Raw genomic sequence first — 13773 nt, forward strand, 5'->3', positions numbered from 1 at the left:
CCAATCGTGTTGCTGCAGGAAATTGAACTCAATTTAAATCTTGATCTCTGTCTAATGTAGCATGGAGAACCAGGAGAAACATGAAGCACATTATCACAGAGACAGACACTGACAGCGATGTTCTGTCATTAACAGCTGTTAAAGCAGTAACAGAAAGGTAGATTTTTCTTACTGTGCATGTCCCATGAGGTAAATAGTAAGTTCTTAATATAATACCTCCACCCAAAAAAGAAGTATAAAAAACAGAATAAATGCAGGTTGTTAATAGATGAAATAATACTTATATTTAATCAACTAGACCAGTGTTTTAGCAATTTGTTCACCACTCCACTGGGCCAAAATAAATACCTAACAGGTTTAACATTAACCACTTAGCTGATGATTTTTCCCTGCAAAACTGCTCAGAAATGGTAGGTTGTTTATTTTTAATTATTTATTACAGTCTAAAAATTATTTTTACAAATATATTAAAATATATATATCTTTAAAATACAGTATCTAGGGGGTGTTTTGCACGGCCTTCATTATAAAATAACTTCCCTCTCCACATTGTCAATAGACCCTGCAGTGGTCTTAACTCCTAATACCAGTAACCCCACACCCCAATAGTAGCAAAAAATAAAAAAAAAATCATGCTTTATAAACCTTCCCTTCCCCTCCCCCCTCCTTCCCGACCTGTAAAAAGCTCCTGTTTTACATTGTGACCAATGGTTTGGGTTATGTTTTTAATTTTTTTTTATTATTATTATTATTATTAATATTATTATTATTATAAGGCTGGGGCCACACATAGCGGCTGGTGCCTGCACATGGTATTCTATGTGGCCATCTACACATATCCTGCTGAACCACACCCACCGGATGCAGCCGCAGCAAACTGTGGCTCAGCAGGATAACAGGATGGCCGGATGACAGGTACAACACATGCATTTCAAGCAGAACCACAAATCAACCTGCCGGAAGCTTGCAGTATTGGAAGCAGGCAGTCTTTGGCTCAGGTGTAACTACAGGTCCTGTGCACCCTTTATTTTTTAAACAGTCCCCAGCTGTACGAGGATAATTGGAATTCCATTTATTGGCATTCTAACTTCCTACTGGGTGTAACCAAACATAATTTCCATCAGCTGTTTTGGGACATTTAAACACAGTTGCCTTAGTTTCTAACACAGGCTCTGCTGCTTCTGAGGATATAATGGTTTGCATAGCACTAATTAGCTCAGATATGTCCACTGAGCTGAGCCGAAGTGCAATGAGTCCTCATCATCCGATGAATCCTCATCTAAACATGTGTAGACTGTGAAGATGTTGTATCATGTCTATGAGATTTACTTACCACCAGCCTTCCAGCCTGCCTTTGTTAAGAGGCTGCCATTCCCTAGGTGGATAACCTCAGAATGAAAGTTGCATGTAAGGGTTAATAGGATAACCTATTAACATATCATTGGTATAGGAGCTGGCATTATCTGCTCAGCTACATTGGATAATGTCTGTACAAAGTAACCCATGAAGGTTCAACCAGAACCTGTTTCTGCCTCAGTTATTTAAGAGGCTTTAGAGACAACTAAACCGTTTTGCACATAATCCCACTGAACCAGTCCTGATAGGTTAACCTAGCATTGCAAGATAACATGAAATAATTGTTGGTGCTGCTGTGGAAAGTGTATTTTCCTCACCCTTGCCACTCTTAGACATGATAAATAAATCACACAACTTTACAGTGTTATTACACAATTTGTGACTGCAATCACTTTACAATTTGTTAAAGTGACATACAATCCGACCCTACCCTGCTTTGCACCAGCATTGAGGATCGGAGTACACAGAAAAACTGTCAAAATTATAGTAAAGTCAGCAATCACACTAGCAGACAGTGACAAGTTATACATTAGTATAATAAGCAATATGAGCACATAATCAACTGCAAATACATTTCAAGTATGTAGGAGAAACATATTACTACATTACCTTATATAGGAGTTTTAAACGTATTCAGTTACACAGCAAAAGAAAACCACAGCAATAGTTATCAGATTCATATGCATCAGGCACTATATCTATCTATTCGTACTCAAAGGTAGATAGAGACTTAGTGCTGTATTACCCGGCTCAGTAGAGTGGGACACAAGGAGACTCACCCCGCTTCCTGGACCGATCATTACGTTTGCAAACACTGAGTGGATCCAGACGCTTATAGTGTACACAATCGCTCCGTGAACCTATAGTGAACACAAATGCCCAAGTGAACACTGACGCACCAGTCATACAGCCGCCTATGCTGCGACTGGGTTCCCTGAGTACACAGCGTCTCAGACGAAAGCAGGAAAAACAGTTCATGGCGGGAGACTCAGGGGAAACTGGTCATGAACCGGGGGGAGGGGTGACCAAGGGAGCATCTGACTCCCCACTGCTGACATCAACCCTAGGGATTGCGGCCTCATACTACCCCTGGAACCTATGATCCCTAAGGCCTAGCGCTGGTGCACTCTCGGTGGCAGTCGTGGCAGCGACTGTTTGGTAGTCTCCTCCCAAAACAGTGCGACTGTGTCCACGTTCCCATTCTAAGCAGAACCGATGCCTTACCTTCTCCCTGTGCTCTGGCCACAGCTTGGTAATGTCTGCAGGACCTGCTAGTATATCCGACACAGACGCCGAAACAGTACTGTACTCATGGGTAAGCGTTGTCATGACCCGGCGGAGAGTTGTTGGAGCGACTCTTTCTAGGGTACGTATAAAACGTTTTTTAGAAAGATCACTCAGAAAAAATAGTATGACTGTAAAAATAAAATAAGAAAGCTTATGGCTGCTAAAAAACAGCAGCCCTCTGACCATGGTCTGGCTCCTGCCGCACCAAACAAAAAACTGATGTGCCTGAGCTAGGAGGCGGGGATATATGGATGGGCCCATTGCATGCAGGTAGGCCAAAAAGCTTTGACCGTTTGGTGCAAATCCGCTGTCGCTCCACCATACAGTAGCGGATCTTGCCACGGGCAAGCAGGACTTTTGCCCGGGGCGCCGCCTTCCGGAGGGTGCCGGTGCCATCCGGAGGGCGCCGCACCATGGAAAGATCCGCCACTGTGCCCCCCGCTGTGCCCCCCGCTTTGAAGGGAACCAGACGCGTAGCATCTAGTTTCCCTTCATGGAGAGGACCTTTGCTGTGCGGTGCGCGATGACGTCATTGCGCACCGCACAGCATAGTGGCACAGACACTAGGGGTCATAATTGACCTCTAGTGTCTATGCTGTTCTATGGGAGAGACGTAATAACGTCTCTCCCATAGATCGAGGAGAGGAGAGGAGAAGAATGGCGCCGGCGGAGGAGGTCTGCAGCGGTCTGGAATCAGGAGCGGGGATAGTAAGTATACTATTTTTTCTTTATTTTTTTCTTTCAGCTGCGCTACAGGGGGCACAAATGGGGGCGTACCTGACCACGCCCCATTTGAAGCCACGCCCCTATACTTTGCCCGGGGCGCCACAAGGGCAAGAACCGACCCTGCCACCATATCCCAATGTATCCTGTGGATACCCTGTGGACCCTGCAGGAGAAATTAAGCTTTTAGCTGACTTGTTTAAGTAATAAAGGCATACACTGATCCTATGACAAATGACATTGCAAAAGGAATTTGTGTCCTGGCTTTGCTCTGATTGGTCAGAAGAGGAGATAACTGCTCTGACTAGTTAGATATAGCTAGATGTCACATGGGATTTAGCTTAGTATACATTATACAGTATACAGTTCATTGACAAAATATATTAAATTATTTATTTAAACCATTATTTACCAACAGCAGAATCCCGATGGACAGAATCCCATTACGTATTTAATCACTATCCCTACCCCTAATCCCCCCCCTCTGTAGCCTAACCCTAACCTACCCTTGACAAGGTTTAACCCTAAATGCCCCTCCCTAAATCCTAACCTCCCCCACCCTCATAGCCAAACCCTAACCCTTCCCCCTAGTGCCTAACCCTAACCCCACAATTTACCGGCAGATTCTGTTGGGATTCTGACAATTGTGATTCCACTGCCAGTTTTGCCAGGATTTTGATCGCATCCCTTTTACACAAAACCACCATTCATCATCATTAAGTTGATGAAAATGAGGAAACATGTATCTTGATGCATTTATTTATGTGTTTTTAATTGCATGCATTGAATGTTATGTGTCACTCAAAATCAACATGTAAATGCTCTTTCTTTATAAAACTTATATACTGGAGCTTTTGACACAAATGTGTCCAAAACTAAATCATGAGGTCAAGAGTTCATTCCCAGTCAATACATATAAGTGTGGAGTTTGCATGTCCTCTCTATGTTTGCATGGGATTCCTCCAGATGCTCCAGTTTTCCCACACACTCCAAAAACATACTGGTAGGTTAATTGACTTCTGATAGAAAAAAAATGTATCCTAATGTCTACAGTATGTATGTGATAGAGAACACAGAACATAAGCTCCACTGGGGCAGGGATGGATGCGATTGCCTGTAATTTTATATGTAAGCACTGAGGAATATATGTGCGTCATATAAATAACTGTTAATAAAGCACTCAATTGCATATCAACATACATACTTCTACTATACACAAATTAGTTTTAGGAAGTATTTAAATTACTTTTTAGTTGTTACATTAGATCATGGGTGTCAAATTCGCGTGCCGCATACGGCCCCTACCGCATCCCTTTGCGGCCCGCGGGCAGCAGTCAGGTAGGGTCCTTTTGTGACCCGTCCGCCTTGCTTGCAGCAAGGGTTGGAGAGCACAGCAAGCGCCTCTCCTGCTCCTCAGTCCGGTCTCCGGCGGCGGTGCGGGTATCTCAAATCAGACGCCGGTTCGTGAGCCAATCAGAGCTTGTGGACCGGCGACCAATCAGGAGAACACAGTAAGAAATTTTTCCTACTTGCACTACTGCATTAAAGTAAATGTTTTCATCACGATACTTGACATCTCTTTGATTATACTTTATTGTTGGTTTTTTGAAAAAACCTTTGAAAATTGCATATAAGACTCTTTCTTTTTCTTGCGGCCTACACAAGACTTAGACCTTGATTATTCGGCCTAGTTGGGATTTTGAGTTTGACATACCTGCATTACATGATACATGTTAATTGTTAGGTTAGCTCCCAAAACAACAAGAACAAAAAATCATATAATTGATTCTATTGGCCCTGTTACTGAGACAAACATAACTATAGATTAATTATTCCCATACTCTAGAGCAGTGGTTCTCAAACTCGGTCCTCAGGACCCCACACAGTGCAAGTTTTGCAGGTAACCCAGCAGGTGCACAGGTGTATTAATTACTCACAGACACATTTTAAAAGGTCTGCAGGTGGAACTAATTATTTAACTTGTGATTTTGTGAGGAGACCTGCAAAACATGCACCGTGTGGGGTCCTAAGGACCGAGTTTGAGAACCTGTGCTCTAGAGAACTAGGCTAAAACATTATGTGGTTATTTTCTGTCACTCCACTTTTTTAGTTTAAGTAATTCAAGTAATTATGAAAAGAATTCAGAAATACCTACATAAATAATACAAAAAAACAATTATTTCAATTCATTTCAAAAATTAATACAGCAAAGCTAGAGCAGCAAAAAATGCAAACATTATTCCTGTGGTTTCTGCTTGAAAGAGCACATTGTACAATATTAGATAAAAAAAAAACACATAAACGTTGCATGCACTTTGAAAATGTAGCTTCAGCAGAGCTATTAACCCCTTCATCAATAGCACTGAATTACCTTGGGAATTGTTTTTTTTTTTTTGTTTTTTTTTAGAACACTATGGGGTATATTAAATTAATATCGAAAACTGCCGTCTGTCGAAAAGACGGCAGTTTTCGACTTTTTAAGGTCGAATAGTGATTCGACCTATTTTATTCGACAAGTCGTGGAATTCAACTTGTCGAATAGTACGTGAATCGGCGGTATAGCTGCCGATTCACGTACTGTTTGAGTGAAACGGCGCCAAATTCTACAGGATTTGGCCCGTTTCCGACATCTCAGTCCGACATAAAAAAATGTCGGACTGAGATGTGGGACCAAGAGGAGGAGAGGGAGCCGCTGGGGGACAGGGGACAGCTGCGGGCATACAGGGGAGAGCAGCGCTACAGCACAGCAGCAGGATGTCTCACAGCCGCGCCGCTCACGGCAGTGTCCACCCGGATCCAGCAAGTGAGGTCACGCTTGCTGGAGCCGGGTGGACACTGCCGTGAGGTCGGGCGGCTGTGAGACGTCCTTCTGCAGTGCTACTGTAACGCTGCTCTCCTCGGTCTGCCCGCGGCTGTCCCCCGCTGGTCTCCCCGCGGCTACCCCTCCCCCCCCCCTCTCCAAAAGTCGAATTGAGATGAGATTGAATAGGGGTTGTCTGAATGGATCCGACTCTAATTGAATATATTCCCCTATGGGGCCTATTTATCAATTTGTATTTGAGGGATTTCCCCCTTAAAACACCCATGGAGTACCATGGAGGGACTGCAGCAGATATCTCCATTTCGAACAGCAGCCGCAGCCCCCATAGATTTACAAGGAGTCTGCAAAGCTGTCAGATTTACCAAACTGGGGATGCATTCCGAGGTTTGGCCCAGATAGGTAATGCCATCTCCATATAGAGCCAAGATGTTTAACATCTCCAATGATTAGATCTCTCTGCAGAGATCAAAAACATCATCTCTCAGGATTTTAACTAAAACTACTGTAGTATTTTCAAGTCGAAATTACCTTTAAGAATCCTGGAGGTAATGAGGGTAACTGTGTGAGATTATGAGTGTTTGGTAAAATAAAGGTTAGATAGATCAGTAACTTATCTGTTTTATAGGGGGATACACCAATTACCTGCAAAGAACCACATTTTATACCAAGTAGGTGATATTAAATATTTGAAGGTACAGTGTATGAATGGTGGTCGGTGCAATTTCTGGACTTACAAAGGGAAGCAGTAATTTTGTCGAGTCAACTAATGTTAATCAGATTTACTAGGAACCAGTGATATAACTGGGAAACTTCAAGAACAATAATAAACTGATTACTGGTGCTTTAAATTAATAGACTGTATTTAGGATCTGCCCAGAAAATGGATACTGCTGAAATGTGTAGATGAATGGTGCACTTTAAGGATTCAGAGATTAATTTGGCTCAAGCATTAATGATTAGGAGTGAAGTGAGCACTTAACATAATTTGCTCTAAGGATCTAAACTCTAGTCAATCAGTGTATGAGGTCTTTGCTTAACATTGATACACTGTACATTATTTCGGTCACATGTACTGTACCTGCTATTAAAACCATCAGAAAGCGAAAAGTCACAGTGGAAAAGTAGTAATGTCATTTAAATTTAACAAATGTGGAATATTTCCCATACTGATTAACATATGAAAGTAACAACTGTTATTAGTCTCAACATTAATGCTAAATTTGTCAACTTACCTTTCACATCATGGTAATTCCATTTCATGTTCTAGACGACTGTAGATAACCTTACCAGGAACACTGGCTATGGAATAGTGATGTCACAATTAGTTCCATGGAGACAGTTATTACATATGTTGTTGTACAGGATTTCAAAACCAAGTTTCTTTGAGATGCAGGACAACCAAACCTAATTTTCGAGCAATGTCTCATTATTTGTCTCATCACATAATTTGTCCTTCAATCTGTAATGGTCAGATGTATATATTACCAAAGATGGTACACACTACTTAAGCACGTACTGGAGCACGATCAGTGATAACGGCCTATTGCGTATCATGGACCAATGTCACCTTCATCTTGACGATGCTCTGATGAAGTTGACATCAGTCAACAAAATGTAATAGTCCACTACCAATTGCCAATAAGAAAAGAAACCTAAAATACTTTAATTTAGCTGAATATGCAATCCTTTCTGTTGCATGTTAAGGGCTGCCCATCAAAGGGTTTGGCCGCCCAGCATGCTGACCGTGGGGTCCAGCAGCTGCGACCGCAATTTAATTGCAGTTGCAGCAACTTTGGACAACCCCCTGCCTCCGCCATTTTTTCCATCAGAGCGGCTGTATGTTTTATGTCGCAGCTGCCCCGAAAATGGCACCAACCTGCCCCCATTTTCCCCGCACTAACCCTGCATTCGCAGCCAGAACAGCAAATATACACTCCCCAGTGGGCGGCGACTATGCTTTTGCACGGCTGCAAAAAGTAGCTAGTGAACGATCAACTTGGAATGACCCCCTTAAACTCATGTATTATACTCCTATTTTGTATAGAGTGTAAGAGTATGAACAATACTCAATTACCCTTTATTCTGTCTGATAGTACCCAACCTTATTTTAAATAGTGTTTGTTTCCAACTGTAATGTGCTTGGACACTATATAAATAAATCCTAACAATAATAGCAGCAATTAGGCGTTGCCTAGGATTAGCTCCCATTGCTGGCTCCCCCTTGGCAGGCCTAGTCAGTCTCTATCCAGCTGCCTCACCGTCACCAGCATGTCATCAGTTCATGCCTGGATCGTGGCTTCCTCACGGTTCTCCGGCATGGAAGATGTTTGCAGCTGGATAATGAGTGTAGCAGGAGACAACACATTCAGGGGTAAGAGAATGTAGCTGAGGCAGTTTGTTTTTTACTCAGTGGTGTGCATGCCGTTAACGCTATTGAGGTATGCAAATAGCCATGAATTTGCGGCAATTTTTTGCTCGACAGTTGGACGGAAATTGTCGCGAGTATACGCTCTCCTGTTTTTTGACCTATTCAATTCCAAACGGGTTTCACGTGAAAATTCTTGCAGTGAAAAGTGTAGGTGAAAATGGGAAAATCAACCTGTACCTCAAAAAAATGCTAAACTAACATTGGATAACAGAAGAGAAGTGTATTAGAGATCACATTAAAGAGTTTTTGGTCACTTAAATTGTGTGAAATGGCTATTATATGCATTTTTTTTTTAAATGCAAAAAATTATACAAAGCAAGCTTTTTGTGCAAAATAAATGATCTCATTAAATTTGGGTTGTAAATGGGTATAAGCATATATTTGGGCCATTTTAGGGTACTTAAAAAAAAAAGTTGAAACAGACCGATTACACCCACCTGCAAGCCTAAAAACACCTGTCCCAATATACCTGTCCCATACCTTGAACCCCAATTTCCATCGCTTTGTACTTTTTCACTTCAAAAATGTCATTATTGGGCAATTAAAAATAATTAAAAACTTCAACGTGCCTAATTAGTCATTAAGGGGGGGGGGGGGGGGAGTCCCAGGGGTTCTGCACCATATCCAAACATTTTTTCCTAACTTCACCTGCTCAGAACAGGTGAAGTGAAATTTGCGAAAAAATGATCACCAATAAATTTCCCCCGATAATTGAATAGGCTGTAATTACGATTCATGGGAAAAGTCCAGTTTTTCACACAAAAAGTCTGTTATCGCAGCTATTGAATACCCCCCTATATCCGACATGTACATATGTTCCAAAGTAATGATTTCATTTTTATAAGCCGTACATTTTTTTTTTTATACAGATAAGACTAAACTTAGGAATTCTACATAGCACCCAACATTATAATAGTTTGGGGTCTATGAGGGGTTACTGAACCTTCCTATGCCCTATTTTTACAGGAGCTGGTAAGACAGCTGTGTGTACTTTGACAGACACTAAGTTTATGCACTATATTCTACATCAATATGGCACACAATTAATATTATATTAAATATAATGGTGAATAATATTCAATCCTGTGAAAGCCAGTGTGAGCTTATTAGACTTGCTGTATATCTGTTTGGATATTTGTGCAGCCACTGTATGCCAGGTAATTGCCTCACAGTACCTATTGGTCAGATATTTCCCTGATTTTCTTAATGTTCAGTCACACCATCTGCTGTGTCTGTTCTGCTCCCCTCTGCCCTGCCGTGCTGCTTGCCCTGCCAGCCGTGGCGGAGTTCAGACCCCTCAGATGCCCCTACACCAGACTCCCTGCAAGCTCAGAGCTGTTAATTAAGGAGCAGTGATTAATGGGAGAGACCCTCTCTTGTTCTACATGCTAAATCTCACCTACTGTCCAGCCAGGCAATGCTTATCACAGTAAATCCACTCCACCCATTCACTGCCATGTTAAAGAGCGTGCAGTACTGCTCAGCACTGTCCTTGAGCAAAGTTATTGTTACGTGTAGTCATTCCTCCCTGCACTGAGAAAAGGGACAACAAAGAATGGATACTAGATGTGTTTCTAAGCAGCAATCTCCATACAGCTCAATACAGATGACAGAAAACAGCAATAACACCATCTTATATTATGCTAATATGCTTTTTAGAAAAGGATAGGCTTTGCAGTGGTACTATATAGTGGATCCAAAGTGGAGCTATCAATACAACACATACGCTTTACACAAATAATCAAGCATTTAACCCAGGGGCGTTTCTACAGAGGAGGGGGCCCGGATGGGCCCCCTCCTCTGCATAGCGCTGAAGACTCCGTCATTGTGCTGGAGTCTACTGCGCATGCACAGGTCTCCGGAAACATGGCGCCCGCCATGATCCGGAGACCAATTTGGCTACCGCGCATGCGCAGCGGCCATTTTGGCTGCAATTTCCAGCACGATCGCAGCTCCCGGCACTGGACTCCGGAAAGGTAAGGATTAAAATGGGTGCAATGGGTGCAGTGTGGGCACCCCCTGGACCCAGGGGCCCATGTGCACTGCACCCATTGCACCCATTATAGAAACGCCAATGATTTAACCCCACAATGCTACTGGGGATGTTCAAACATAATCCCAATACCAGCAATCTTAGGGGGCTCATTTATCAATAACTGCATTTGCAATGTGATCTGGGTTCGATAATAGCACCCAAAATCACATTGCTTTATGCAATTATACTGCCAGAATGTATCAATGGAAACACACAGGGACACGGGCTCAGATAAGATCTTGTCCCTGTGATGTGTTCGGAGTGAAGAGATTGCATGCGCAGTCTCTTCACTCCTGTAGCGGGACTCCAGTGCAGGTATACTGATCACACATGTAAGTGTAGCACATAGGCTACAGCAGCACAATGCCATGTTTAGATGGCGTTAGCTGCAGGGACCAAACTCTGTAAACGCTGTAACACAAAGTAAATCTATATACCATTATATCATTGTAACCCCCAGAGACACCTAATGGGGCTGCTGCTGCTGCTTATGGAAATAGAGGGACCTTAGTAGATATCGGAAATATCTGCTGAGGTCCCTTCTCCATACATTAGGGTGACTTAATATTTACGAGCATCCTCTGAAAATGGGTGTTTTGGGGGATATGCTGCAAATATTTAATAATAAATAGGCCCCTCTATATTTTAGAAGTTTGTATTGTTATATTAATATATTTTAGCAAGTATTTCTTTAAAGTAAACAAAACTATAAAGCTAACTGATTAAGCAACAATTATTGCAATTTGTGGTAATTAATACAGTGCACAGCATCCAGTCCTGATATACTGATCAGGGCAGTGTCGGACTGGGGCATGTAGGGCCCACCGTGTGAATGCAGTGGTAGGGGCCCATGTTTAGGAGTGTGGCCAGTCTCTTGAGGGGGTGTACTCAGCCACCACATTGGTTTGCCTAACCATTTTGCAAGTGTTGGTCCCCTACATAAATATATACAGTAAATACTGTAGTGCATGCAAGATAATGTACTAGACTAGTAACAGCACAGTCTGGAACCTGATCCCTGGAGGAGGAGGTGGGGCCCCAGGCAGTAGGGCCCACCGGTGGTTTCCCCTGTACCCCTGTGGGCCAGTCCAACCCTGGATCAGGGGGACCCTATTTATACATTGTATTTTAGAACTTTGTTGATTTTGATTTCCCATAATACAGGGGTTTATGGGTAATTCATGTGGGTATTTGGATCAGCTCATTGGTGTTGGTGGTTCATTCTGCTCTCTGGCTGTCTTGGTGAAAGGTTGCTCTGCTGCTGGTCCTGATGAAGGTCCATGTTGGACTAAAGCGTCGACTTCTATGCATACACGCACTTTGATTATGTTTTCTTGAGTAATAAATACATTTGTTTTCTTCAATCAAATATCGTCCATGGTGGGAGCCCATACAGAAACCTCTATATGTTTGGATCAGAAATTATTTTAATGGTGCACCCCCTCTGATGTACTCTGTGGGTTTATATGAGTGCGGACACATGCAAATTTATATATATATATATATATATATATATATATATATATATATATATATATATATATACACATACACACACACATGCCCCGTTGATAATATAGGCTCAGTTCCCATTTATTTTCTTTAAAAAGCAATTAATTGTCTCCCTACTTTTGTTTGCACATGAGTGACATAATCCATGCTCTTTATTCCACTGACCTCAAACAATATAAAACAATGATATATAGTACATTACTTGCATGGTCTTACCAAATGATAATTTTAACAACAAGAGCTGTATACACTTTATATTGCTTGATTTTATAACAACTGCTCTTTTATTCAGTATGCCCCATTAATCACATATTTATGTACATTAAAATAGGACTACTATTTTTATAACTGATGATGTAAACGAATCCTATAAGATCGGCACTCAGTGTACTAATGATGATGAGGAATGCTATCATTAGGGGCAGTTCACCCTTTCATCTGCTTCATGTTTTTAACAGTTCAGGGAAAATAAAACATTTAAATAAAAAGGCAAAATTACAGACATTTTCAACTGTGCAGCAAGAGTTACCCTCCTGCCACTACTAGTTGTTGATGTACAACCAATAACCTTATATAGCAAATTAGCAGCACATTGGCCATTGCTTATCATTGTTACCACTATGCTCATCTGACTTTGCCACCTGCCAATCATTGTGCAGAACACAGTAGTCATCAACAGCGTGGAAAGCTGTGGACACTGGCCAGCGTATCATGGGCCTAATGAGTTGATCGCAGTAGCAATTTTGTTAGCAGTTGGGCAAAACCACGTGCAGTGCAGGTGGGGCAGATATAACATGTGCAGAGAGAGTTAGATTTGGGTGGGGTGTATTAAAACTGAAATCTAAATTGCAGTGTAAAAATAAAGCAGCCAGTATTTACCCTGCACAAAAACAATATAACCCACCCAAATCTAACTCTCTCTGCACATGTTATATCTGCCCCCCCCCCCTGCAGTGCACATGTTTTTGCCCAATTGCTAACAAACTTGCTGCTGCGATTAACTCAGAATTACCCCCCATATGTAGAACCACTCAGTAACCCAGGAGAGTGATACAGAGCCATCAGAATAACTTTGTACAGCACTGCAGATACATAAACATGCAATAGCTCATGGCCATGTAGTGTCATTCCGTAACTCAGAACAGAATAGAACATACAGTCATAGAATAACTCATTCTTACATACTAAAACTTAGGACAGTGATGAAGAACCATGCAATAGAACCAGCAAGTATTTCTTTAAAGTAAACAAAATGGTAAAGCTACTTTATGCAGGGCCGTCTTAACAGCAGTGTAGGCCCCGGGGCACAGCAATGCACTGGGGCCCCTACCCATCCTGCATGGGTAGGGGTGGGAGGTGCTATCAGCGACAGCTTTGGTGTCACGTGGGCAGTAGAGGGTGTTCTATCTTCAGCTCAGCATGTAGGACCTGGAGCAGTAATTTCTGCTAATTACTCCTGTACTGCACAGATGGTGGGAGATGGGGCGGGAGGGTGAACACTAAACTGTAAAACGGGGCATTGGGCTTAATGAAGGGACACCAATACATGACGTACAGGGTGGTGGCGGGGTGTATAATACGTAGGGGAGGGGTGGATAGTGGAGTGGGCTT

Source organism: Pseudophryne corroboree, chromosome 3 (assembly GCF_028390025.1).
Source record: "Pseudophryne corroboree isolate aPseCor3 chromosome 3, aPseCor3.hap2, whole genome shotgun sequence".
Classification (NCBI taxonomy): Eukaryota; Metazoa; Chordata; class Amphibia; order Anura; family Myobatrachidae; genus Pseudophryne; species Pseudophryne corroboree.